Genomic DNA, 12,716 nt, shown 5'->3' with positions numbered 1-12,716 from the left:
CATTGCCATGCGCCCGTCCGTCTACTCTGATTTGACACTACAAAGAATAGGAAAAATTGGATTATTGTGTCATGCAAGCATCAAAATTAAAAAAAAAAGCCTTTGATATTTTCCTCACCTGGCCAGTCGGACATATCAGGGTTATGTTGTATACAGTATTATCATTAACCCTTTCATGCACCCTGTAACCCGATAACATGATAAGATGTCCACTGTACTAACCGCCGTCCCTGAAAGGGTTAAATATACTTAAAACATCATAAAGTGTAAACTACAAAAGAAAATGAAACTCACTTTCCGTGTCACACATGCATGGGCAAGCGCCGGCATAAACCGCTCTGGCTTGCAGTTTTGTCGTATTTAAATTGTATCCTAGTGACTCAGTGAGTGAAGAGTTGTGGTATTTTCATGTCACAGGTCTCTGAACAGATGGATGTGATTCTGGGCCCGTCTCCTACCGCAAGGGAATAATGACATGGTGAAAGAGGGTGACTGCAATGTGGGGGTTTGTGGGGTCTTTGAAATCATTCATGAGAAATGCTATCATGGAACCCCTTCAAGTATCAAATGGACATCCAACTGCTGCAGTAAGAAATTACAGAGATTTAGACAGTTATGATTAATCTGCTTAACTGTTTTATTCCTCTTCTGATGGTTTCTGCACCGAGATACTGGCTGACCACTAAATGCAGCGAATGCTACTCATACGAACCACGGATGGGAAGTTGGGGGGGGGGGGAAAATATTTTTCTCTTCAGTGGCGATCCAATACCATCCTCCTTTATCTGCTCGCTTGAATTCTTTCAAGATGTGAACTTTGGTGGCCAACTGACCCCATTAACCCCGGGAGGGGGACGGGGGGCAGTTTCTTGACTTAAACACCAAAATGTCCTACTTTGACTCAGCTTGCACATTCAATTAAAAACGCATACTGTCCAACTAAAAATATCAGGTAATTTTCATGCCGTCAAATAATACATTAGGAGTGTGTGGACCTCTGGAGTTACTGAGGTGAGAACACAATCATGGAGGAAATAGAGAGGAATGTCTCCCCCCTCTGGCTGGACAGACTTGTTCAACAGTCACATGCACTGCAGTTACGTTGAACATGTTAGTGTTCATTTATTGTGTACATGATCATCACACGGTTATTTCTTGCATTTCATTAAAAAGCCTAATTTTTATAAATAGCCAATACTGTATCCACGTTGCACAGATGTCTGTATTATTATTATTATCATCATCGAGCACATTTTCTAATGCTCTTCCGTATGATGGCCACGGGTGAGCCTCATGCTGACTCTGGGCAAGAGGCAATCACACCTTGGACTGGTTGTCAGCCATTGCAGAGCACATATTTATAAAAAAATAATTTACACTCACGTCAACACCTGTGGGTGAACCAAACAACCTTTTGGGGTTGGTTCCGGTGATCAGCTCATCAGCAAGCTCTGGAGGGGCCTGCAACGATCGTGAACAGTTGAAAATCAGGTGTGGGGGAGTAGGGAGGGATCTAAAATAGGCAGGATATGGCTCTCGAGGATCCAGAGTTCTCGACCCCTGTTTTGGGGGGTGGGAACATTGAAGGAAACAAATGCCTGAGCTAAGATTCAAACTCCGAACCTCAGAATGGTGAGGCAGATTTGATACCCATGATTACTTTGCATATACTGTGTGTGTGTGTGTGTGTGTACTGGCATGAAAATGTAAATTTTCGCCTTCAGATTTGCATATATTTGGACTTGTATTGCAGCAATGGGGAAATTCAGGCTGTTCTGAAATACCTGAAGAATATTTCTTTGAAACACCACAGTATTATTTTTTCCTGCCAGAAGGTGTCAGGCTTGTAAGTTATTTGCCATTGAACATTATACAGTACCGTAGTGGAATGACCCTAACACTATGAGCTCCCTTAAAAAAAAAAAAAAGGAAACATGATGATTTTTTAAATCATATATTAATATTGATTGTCAAGACTTTTGCTGTGTCGAACATCTGAAATACCTTTTAGACACTCCACCAGAATGCTTTTCAGATTGCATTGCGCACAGTTGCACAGCATGTGTGACAGATTCCTAATCGATGCCCATTAAGGGAGACTTTGCCATCATATGAATGTCAGAAATAACATCTGCTGATGGATCACAGACCGTTTGATCTCGAGGTCTTGCTGTATTTGTTGAATGGCTTGCCTGCATGCTAGCTTCTCGGCGGGTCTCTTGTCACCTCACGGGGGAGGTCTGCGTGTCACACGTCCTCATCCGACCCCCTACCCTAGCCTTTCTCTTGGTCCGCTGTGTCTTTCCCTTCGTCGCTTAATGCTCCATGCCGGGTATCCATGAGCTCCAGACCAAACAAGCAAACAAACAGAACAACAGAAAAGCCCATCACCCAGACAAGGTTGGTGTAGGAGAAATGAGAAGAGATTTTGTTTGCTTTCTCCGCCGGTTCCATTTCACTGTGATGGCAGAGGAGGCCTCCCAGGACGCAGCTATCCACGTTTGTGTTTGACTTCCAGGGAGATCAAGGTGGTCTTCAGTTCTGACACATCATCTCTTCACCTAATACACAACTGACTGCAGCCTCATTCAACCAAGTTATTCATTCTTTTCATCCCAGCGACTTGCTGTCAATGCTGTCATTCCATCCTGCTTCTGATAGAAACCACACACACTTATGCACAACACTACTGTTGCATATTCGGTACTTTTAAAGCTCAGACAAAAACAAAAAACATAGACTCATAAAAGGTATCTCAAGTTTGTGGACACAAAATGACAAGATTTAACATTTAGGGATCTTTCGCAGTCACACCCTTTGAGTCCATTTTACTTTATTTCATGTTTGTTTTCTAAATTTGTATCCTATTTGCAATCAAAACCAGTTTCAGACCACATCTGACCACACTGGCCACAAACAAATGAATGAGCCAACTTTGATCTGCAATTGCCCCAGCTACACCATCACTGACAAATGACAACATTTGCAGTTGCTTTTGCAGTATGTTTTGCATCATGATCCATCTGCACACATAATGCTCTCCGTTTGTAGCATTTGGTCGAGCCCTCCACACCAGGGATGTGACAGGGTGTGGTCTGGCACCTGCTCATTCCCCCCCCCCCCCCTCTTTGATGCCCAAAGTGTCATTTTATCTTTTTATTTCTTTCTTTATTTTCTTGTATGCGAAAGCCTGTCTTTGGCCTTTCAACAGTAAAATGTGACAGACAGTCATTCAAAAAAAATGATTAGGATCAATCTTTTTTTTTGGAGGGGGGGCAGAATGGGACGGAAGCGCTTTAAAAGGACGAGGACGGACGGGACAGAGGATGATTATTATATGACTTAGGATGGAGCAACGATGACGGAAGGGTACTCAGGTCGCGAACAGAGGACGGACCGGCAAAATAGGGTCAAGTCCCCATCTCTGTATGTTTGCATTAAGATAGTGGACTCTCGTTAGATACAACATGGTTTGGTTGACCATTTTGGTTTTTAAATATGAAATGTTTAATTCTCTTTTTATGTGTCGGCTTTACACTAAACTTCAACAGGGAGTGACGATTTCCCTTTTATTTGGAGAACTGTGCAAACAAGAGTCATCGTCATTTCTTCCCCACAATGTTCCCCATTTTTTGACAGCGCATGAGAACCTAATGAATTTTTTAAGAAGTCTGTTGTAATCATTTTAAATGTTTTAGAAGCATGGATGCAAATAAGAAGAAGTATTTTCACATGGGCTTGCTCAATGGCTGATTTTCAGCTCTTGCTGGTGGGTCTGGGGTCCATAACGCTGCTATAAACAGGGTTTCTCTGTCATGTATTTTTGCTTAATTTGTCTCAGAAATGAGGAAAAAAATTGTCTAAGTTTGCAAACCCATCAAGTGATTTGGACCAGAAGAAGCAAACTTGAGGTGTTGAAGCACTTTTGAACCCTCTGCGTGTTTGCTTACTACCAAATAATGAATAATGATCATTTACGTGGTTGTATGGGATTTTATTTACCAGTTGAGCCAATCAAAGCGATGGATGAGTTGTGTGAGGACTGGGCAATGTCACAAAAGGGTCAAATATCTCTGTGTGTGGCTTGTCAGAGCATGAAATCATTCTTTTGTGTTAAAAGCCAATTAGAGGGGGAAATGAAGACTGGAAACGCTCTGGGAAAATGCAGATGAGCCCTGTAGGTATATATTTGATTTGCCGACTCCAGCTGTGCCTGGAGAATTCCCCTGACCCGTTCTATGTCTCGGTTGCTGTGTGAGGCCACATGTACCCCTGTTGCAAAGCAGGCAGGCGCAATACGCAACCCCCCACTCGCCTCCTGAAAGGGCTGGTCATTGACCTCTCAGGCAAGTGGCAATATTTGCTCACCTGAAATACACACATCTTGCCAATTGGGGTCGGGGTGGGCCAAGGACTAGAGAAGGAGCCCTTGATGCAGCTGTGGCCCAGAGAAAGAGCCAGACCAGGAAGTATTGTGGCAGAGGAAGGGTGGTGGGGGAGGGCCTCCCTTGGCAGGGGGCTGTTGAGCAGTGTTAGCCCTATTGTGTCTTGAAGGAGGCAGGGACGGTATTTGTTCGAAGCTGTAGGAGGCTGATGAGGTGCTAATCTGTTGAGTGGCTGAATCATTGGGCCTCTGTTCCCAATGGCCTGTTAGCTGTCAGGGCCTGTAAAAAGGCACAATTTACAGGCCCCGCAACCAGGACTGAGCCATGCGTGTCCGCGGGTAAGCAAACACAGATTGGACACTTATGTTGTTGCTCTTATAGGGCAGATTTTACCACCAGGCTCCTGGGGTGACACGTAGGCAGCCCGCTTTCAGTGCTCCTCGTCAGCTGTCGGCTCCCTCCGTACTCTTCTGTAAACACTACAAATTAGCCATCTGCATATGGATGGCACCTCGTCCATCCAAGAAGGCGGAAGATAGGCTCACCTCTAATACAGACCTGATATAAATTCTCCGCTATGTGCTTCTAATTTCGGCGCTATGCATACCAAACAACGATAGTTTTCAGGCGCCGAGCGCAAGCTTTTGTTGAGTGGTGTGCTGAAGCATGACGATAATGAAAGCGCGCCGGTAACTGGCTGTCAAAGATGGGTCACAGGTAATCCCAAACTTGAATTTCCCATCAGCCTGGAATACAGATAAGACTGCAGCAGATATGAACCTCACTTGCCCACTGACATGGTGCCGGAAAAAGGAAATGGAGCAAAAGCCTCTCTCAGATGTAGAGATCAGATGTGTGTGTGTTTTTCCTCAGGTGGTCTTATAGAAAGGTGGTCTTAAAACGCTGTAGAGGAGGCAAAAATATACACACAGTCTGTACTTAAGTATGATAATGGTCATATAAACTAGCATGCTACTTCTTTGTAAGTAGAGCACAGACATTTACCTATTGTACATTAAATTCTTATATGCAGAAATGAAAACAATTCATAGAGCGTCATAGTTTTGTTTGTTTGTCCATGTGTTTGTTATTTAGCACTTCCTGGTTCATAAAGGGTGACACACAGGTGGTGTCGAGCAATTTTGTTGGATTTGATTGAGACACGGGCTGACAGAATCAATTCACTGAACGAATTTTTTATTATTATTATTTTCATCTTGAATATATATTTTAAAAGCACCTGGCTGACTGCAGAACAACTGGTCTGTGTGTGTGTTTGTGTGTTGGGGGGGTGGGGGTCAACACAAATGCATGATTCGAGTCTGGAAGGCGGTCCCCAGGTGCCCGCTGCACAGCAACCAACTTTACATCATCCCTAAGTGGATATCTTGTAATTTGTCATAAATGTACTTTGCACACGCCGATCTCCTGACTCCAGTGAGTCCGTTATGCTTCCGATGTCTAGACTGCGTGCTTCCTTTACAGGGAATTAGGGGAGCCACTTTGATTGGAAGGGAATCAAGTGTGTTGTGTTCACTCAGACAACGGCGCAAACGCCCATTTCTAACTACGAAACTACCAAAAGAAATAAAAGACTCTCCCTATGTTAGACAGTTAGACTGCACTTTGCGCTGCGCACAAAAATACAGCCCTTTGTGTTCGTTCTGAGAAAAAAAAAACAACCAGAACTAGTTGTCTCAGGCTTCTGTGCCATCAAAACATGTTCTCATCACTTAGCAAATGTTGTGACCTGACTAACAAAAACTAAATTAGCTAATCATAACCACTGAAAAAATACAATTGATTTATGTGTGTGTTTGAGATGACAGTTGATGGACACTTGATGAATGTCACTCGCTTGAAGTTTGTAGGCTGGCACAAGATAATGCAGATGCCATGACTTATTTTTAGGACACTGCCATGGATGGGGACTATCTTACCTGTCTGAATTTGTTGCGTTATAAACATATATGCTCCCTAGTTTATGTTCCTCCAAGTCTTTGCTGGCCCTGATTTCAATCGTGTTTGACTTTACTTCTCTTTTAGGGTTAAGGAGAAGAGAGTACAGACACCTGTTTTCTGCCATCTGCATACTCACAGTCCTGAGGTATTTGTATTTCGCTTGCTGCGACTGAAGAGTTAACCAATTTCCTCACTGTCAAAAAGTTCCATCCTTTGTGCCAATTAGGATTAAAAAGCGAATTAATGCAATGTAACTTTGCAATCGCCACAGAGCTCTCTGACAGCATGTGGACCAGAATGAGCAGCATTGGCTCATTACAGATTACAGCATGCAAGGTTTGATGATGGCGCTGATATTTAGACACGCATCTTCCCGTGGGAGTTTGGAACTTTAATTACCAGAGCAGTACGGCTCCTCTCCTGTTTTAATTGCCTACAGTCTGTGATTAAATGTGTATTGACTCTGCAGCGGGTCCTACTAATGAATAACAATGGGCCGATTTGGTGATATTAAATCTTTTGCCCCTTATAAACAGCAGGGACCTTTTACGTTGAACGTTCAGACTGACATTTGAAGGAGTTTGAGCAATTGAACAGATATGTTCAATTAGAAAAGATCCATTTTCTATATGTTCATACAGTACAAAGAAAAAAATAGACCCGCACACAATGAAAAATTAAAGTACCTCGCAGTTATGTTTTGTCTCATTGACCATTGAGCATTATAATGTGTTCAACGTGGACGTTTACATTTTTCTGTAAGCTCAATTTTGAGTAGAAATGACAAATTTCAAACTGAATTCACAATGTAATGATTCTATCTCAGCATCAAAAATATCATTTATGTTTAAGAATTTATGAATGTGTTACTATTAACCATCAAATAAATGTAAAATTCATGTTGCAAATGCCCCATGCTGTTTCGGGCAGCTGTGGCATAAACCTTAAACTGGGTCGCGTTCCAATAAATGCACCATCCAAAGAAAGAAATTATGTATTCGATAACATAAATATATTTATGTATATTCATCTATTTGAATAAAATATGTCCGTGTCTGCTATCTATCTAGCTATCTAACTAGCTAGCTAGCTAGCTATCATTATGCATTCTTTAGTGATTTGTGCACCTGTTGGTATTCCACCTTCCACGTTCTCATCCTGTGGTCCCATAGTTGAACTGTCACCTTGTGTGATAAATGAATGGTCAACACGAAACCCCTTTACCATGACAAGGAGACGAGTATTTTGAATCTGGAGCGCCATGGATACAGTCAACGTAACAGCATCCGGAATGGCATTCCTGGCCACATTCCTCTCAAAATCAAAAGGTGCGTATTTGAGGATATCCTTAGTGCGTTTACGCTTTTGTTTGCGCCCTGACCCACTGGGGCCAGTGCAATAACTTTGGACTGCCTGCCACATGCATCTCATTGCACTGACCACTCTCTGTTTTTATTTAGCTCAGCTTGTGTGCCTTCCCAGTCCAGCCGCTTTTCAGATTCATTTCCAGGTAAACAGAGTGTGGCCAGCCACAAACCTTCGGCCAACAGGCGTTGTCACAGCTGTGGCAGATAATGGCAAGTCCAAACTCCGGGCCGGCTCTGGAATGTTTACTGTCACCACAGGCAAGTTGGCAGCAAACATTTTTACACTTTTTTTTTTTTTTTTTGGAAAAGAAAGGACCTCTAATTATTAATTTTATTTTGATGAATTACGTACCTAACCCGACGTCTTATGTGGCTCTCGCCTTACATTCACAAGAACACAAAGGGCATTCTTAAGTGAATTTCAGCCAAAAGGGTGGAAAAGGTCACTTTGAAAATGGAAACTTCAAGTTAACACATTACTGCCAACAACTCCTGGGTGTTTGGTGGAATGTTCCAAGAGTTCCTCCCACAGAGCAAGGAGCACCCTCTTTCCACCTCCTGGCCTGCACCCAAGAAGTGCTCAGCACATGACGCTGGATCAGAGAATGTTGTTGTAGGCCTGTGCACATGCAGGTGCAGCACTTTCACGCCTTGTAACCTCTCATTAAACTTTCGACACTTTGCGTTTGCCTTAGCTTGTCATGAGCAGCGATTGAATGAATGTTGGATGTGTGAAACATGACGCGGCTCATCATGGAAGTTAGCTGATCGACAAAGCGGCAAGTGTGGCAGGGGTGCATCGCTTTGGCTTCCTTGTGCTGTTGCATCGTGTTTAATTCACAAAGCACGAAAAAGGAAACTTATTGAGTCAAAATAAACAGACTTTCACCAATTTCACCCTTTCATGCTCCCTGTCACCTGATAGCATGATAAAATGTCCATTGTAGTAACTGCTGTCCCCGAAAGGGTTCAAATAAAAATAATCTGATACAAAAAAAAATTCCAGTTGGCACGTCTTCAGTCCTTAAATGAAACAATGAACATCAAAATGGTGAATGCTTCACAATTTAATTTACACAAAATAATGTGCTCAGTCTAAAGAGGCTAAATACAGTAAGAAGGCAAAGATAATGTTCCATTGGAACTGACACTGTCTTCAAATTCATTTTTACTCTTTGGCTTTTGACTCAGCATGATACTGTTTTGGTGCATTCTACTGTCTTCGTTATTAATTAAATTATTATTTTATTGTTTGTTGTATGAATTATTTTTGCTCCATGTACAGCACTTTGTATGCAGCGGTGATTGTTTTAAAGTGTTCTATAAATGCAGTTGAGTTGACTTGACTTGAATTGAGTGCCAAATATTAGGAGACAGAATGTAACATTTTTTAAAAAACTTTTATTGGATCTCAATAAATTATTGCTGGTTTGCGTTGATATAATCCCCCATTCAATTTCATTTGAACTTGAAAATAAATCAATCACACACTGAGTGCATGGTCGTGTAAATCGATGTATTTTATTTTCATACATTACAGATATTCGAGGCCACTAAAATGGCAACAGTGGGCACAAGGACGTCACCAAGGATCACATGGGTAGCCAGGGCCTTTGCTCAAAGTAGTTCGCCACTACCAGCGATGGGGAACTTGTGTTTTCCTGGGATTGTGATGATCATTTGACAATATAAAAATGTGCAAAGGTGTCTTGAGATCAAGTGTTCTTTGTATTTGTTTCCTTAATTCCTTGTTAAATCCTTGTTCAAGATCAGTGTCTTCACATCAATGACTATCATTATTAGTAAAATTAAAAAGGGCCAATTTGGACCAAATTTATTATTTCAAAAGGATGTAACAACCTGGTAGCCCTAAAGAGTGAAGCCTTATGCAGTATTTCACAATGAAAAACAATACAACACAATACAATCTTATTCATATACAGTAATCCCTCGTTTATCACGGTTAACGGGGACCGAAATCACCTGCGATAAACAAAAATCCGTGAAGTAGCGATCCCTCATATAATAATAATAATAATAATAATACATTTTATTTATAAGCGCCTTTCAAGACATAGTTATATATACATGTGTATGAGTATAAAAAATATTTATAAGGCCAAATTTAATGGTATGCATGCATGTAGAAGTAAATGTTTGTAGTAATTAACATTATTTAATGTTATATACTAATATATAGACAGTATACAGTATATATGTATATATACATACATGTATAAGATGTATAAGTTAAGTTAGATTTGTGTATGAATAACAAAATACAATAAACATATCCATGTAGTACTGTATATGTTGCTCTACGTGACTCGCTGTTGTTTTGCTGACTTTCACTGCCTCTCGCAGACCTTTTGCGGACTTTTTTGCAGCATTTTCGCTTAAAAAAAAAAAGAAAATTATGAATATGTTTGAAAAAATCTGCGATGCACCGAGGCCGCGATAAAGGAACTGTGAAATAGTGAGGAATCACTGTAGAGCATTTCACAACAGCCACAGATGTCACAAAGCACTTTACATATAACATAAAATAACGACAATACAACAACAAAAGAGAGTTAAAACCGTCAACACAAACACAAATTAATGATCCTAAGAAATACACCGTAGACGCCACAAAACAATAGAATAGCGTCCGTCTCATGTTTGGTCGAAAGCCAAAGAATAAAGAGGTGTTTTAAAAAGGGACAGAGAGGGGCTTGACTAACATTTAAACGGAAGGTCATTCCAGAGGGAAGGACGGGCAACAGAAATGGCTCGATCCACTCTGAGGCTCTGCTTAGTCTGCCGTCGCATCTGGTCTGCAGACCAGAGGCACTGGGCAGGTGCGTAGAGATGGAGGAACTCCGAGAGGTAAGCCACCCCGGCTTACCTCTCGGAGCCGTTTAAAGATTTGAAAACAAAACAGAAGTATCTGAGCATGGATTCTAAAATGTACTGGGAGCTAGTGAAAGGAAGCCAGACTTGGGGTGATGTATTTTGTCACAAAGGTGTTTGATTTTACAATAACGTCAACCCCATGAGGGTGATGTGTTCATTTACTATTTCCTTATTTATTCAAAAAAATCTCAATTTTTTCCCCCGATTATCCGTACAGAATCCATTTTCACCAGATCATTCACAAACATTGTTTAAATACAATACAAGCAGTGAATTACACAATTCCAAATATGGAATATATTCCTCATGAATTGGAGAACACACACAACAGCATTTTTCATAGCGCGAGGTCTAAAATGATCCAAAAATGTCAACGCGTCCATTGGCTTCTCACTGATTTCAAAAGAAAAAGCAACTAACATTGTTTTATTCAAGACATGTATTTCAAAAGGCACAGTCCGCCTGCAGTCTATTTCTGAAGTCCTTTTCTGCAGGATTCCACAATCACTTAAAAAAAGGCTTCCTGCAATAACAAGTGTTGTCAAGCTGACATGGAGCCTTGCATCTATGCTAGATATTATCAGACGTGTGAACCACCTGGCAGGTGACAGGTAAGGCCATTTGCTGGACGTTGTTGTAGGACTCACGACACCTGCACCATTATGTGTACATCTTGCACACCAACGGATAATTACATCAAGCCAGGAGGAACATCGGCCGTCAAAACACACACACACACACACACACACACACACACACACACACACACACACACACACACACACACACACACAACTGGTTGATTGAAGATTTTGTTTTTCACCAAGTCCAAAAATGTGACCTTCACCCATGTGAAGGGACTCCAGCAGGTTGATGATTAACCTTGGAATTCGCAACACATCTCATTCAGGAACACAGTGTCAGCAAGGTCAAAGACCATTTTGGAATAATCGGACCAAGAGTTGGATTTCACCTTTTTGAAAAATACTCTATTTCTACTTATAAATGATTGCACAGTTTGTCCTCAGTTGCTTTGGTCCATTTTTCAGATCAGAACTGAATTTCGAACAACTACTTGTTCGGTTTTGACATCATCGTGTCACTTTTGCTCATCAAAAAAGCAGTATCACATTACTCTGAGCGAGTTTCAAATGCTTTACTGTATCTATATTGTTTTAAGCAGGGTGTTTTCCGAAGGGAGATTGTCCCATGTTCAGATTTGTACTTCTTTTTTTTGGGGGGGGGGGGGGGGGGTTCAGTGCTGTATTTTCCTTTGTGTATCATAGTGAGGTGTTTTGTCACTTTTGGGAAATGTACTAAGCTTTTTGAGAAAGGAGATGGCTTTTGCAGGGGAGCCATGATGTTTTCCTAATTGTACGAATTCTTTTGAGAATTTACATCATGTTTTTCAACTTTCAATTCTGATGTGAGAAATGGACCAAAGCGTCCACTTATACATTTCTAATTTATAAGTGGCTTAATATTCTAATCAAATTTCGTGTCAATATTGCTTTCAACAGTTCCAAGCAGACAAAAAACAAACAAACAAACAAAAACAACCCAAAAAAATAACACCCATCGGCACTGCATTGTGGAAGCTGATGATGCAAGCCTTAATCGTCAAACGCGGAGTTTTTTCCCCTTCCCCCTCATGATCTCATTTCCAAGTTAAGCAGACTGTTAGCCCCTCGTCAACAAGACAGGTTTACTCGCCTATACTAATGGGGCTCTGTACTGATAGTTATGCTCCTGCGTAAATATGCACTCAAATAGATGTACAACTTGTGACACGTGGCCGGCAACAGACTGCAGCCTCACCTTCATGTTTGCGTCATACAAATATATAGCCTACTGTACTGTACGAGCTGCAAGAGGGATGCTCGATTTAAATACAGTAATATTGTCTCATTGACACACATATTAAAAACTCATTAAAATAATATTTATTTAAATTTTAGAATAATATTTTTTTCACGGCATTAATTGCATTTTGACGTGTATTTTCACATTCTTTAGCAACAAAATTCAAACGGAATTCCCCCTTTTGGTGAAGGAACCGAAACGAAAACGTGTCCTTTGCATTTATGCACGCCAACAAGAGCCTGAA

At 41.2% G+C, this 12,716-nt stretch overlaps 1 long non-coding RNA gene across 2 annotated transcripts; it reads left to right on the top strand.

Annotated features, from left to right (window-relative positions):
- The first annotated feature begins 2,320 nt into the window (after positions 1–2,320).
- LOC147196100 (uncharacterized) lies at positions 2,321–8,312 on the top strand. Of its 2 annotated transcripts, none has more exons than XR_015102732.1 (4): positions 2,321–2,400; positions 6,432–6,492; positions 7,520–7,675; positions 7,808–8,312. It is a non-coding gene; the product is annotated as an uncharacterized LOC147196100 (long non-coding RNA). The 2 variants fall into 2 exon arrangements; XR_015102731.1 differs by lacking the exon at positions 2,321–2,400 and adding an exon at positions 4,563–4,723.
- Positions 8,313–12,716: the final 4,404 nt, after the last annotated feature.

Source organism: Hippocampus guttulatus, chromosome 13 (assembly GCF_054856545.1).
Source record: "Hippocampus guttulatus isolate MCC_2025c chromosome 13, RoL_Hgut_1.0, whole genome shotgun sequence".
Classification (NCBI taxonomy): domain Eukaryota; kingdom Metazoa; phylum Chordata; class Actinopteri; order Syngnathiformes; family Syngnathidae; genus Hippocampus; species Hippocampus guttulatus.
This window is presented reverse-complemented; position numbering and strand designations above follow the sequence as displayed.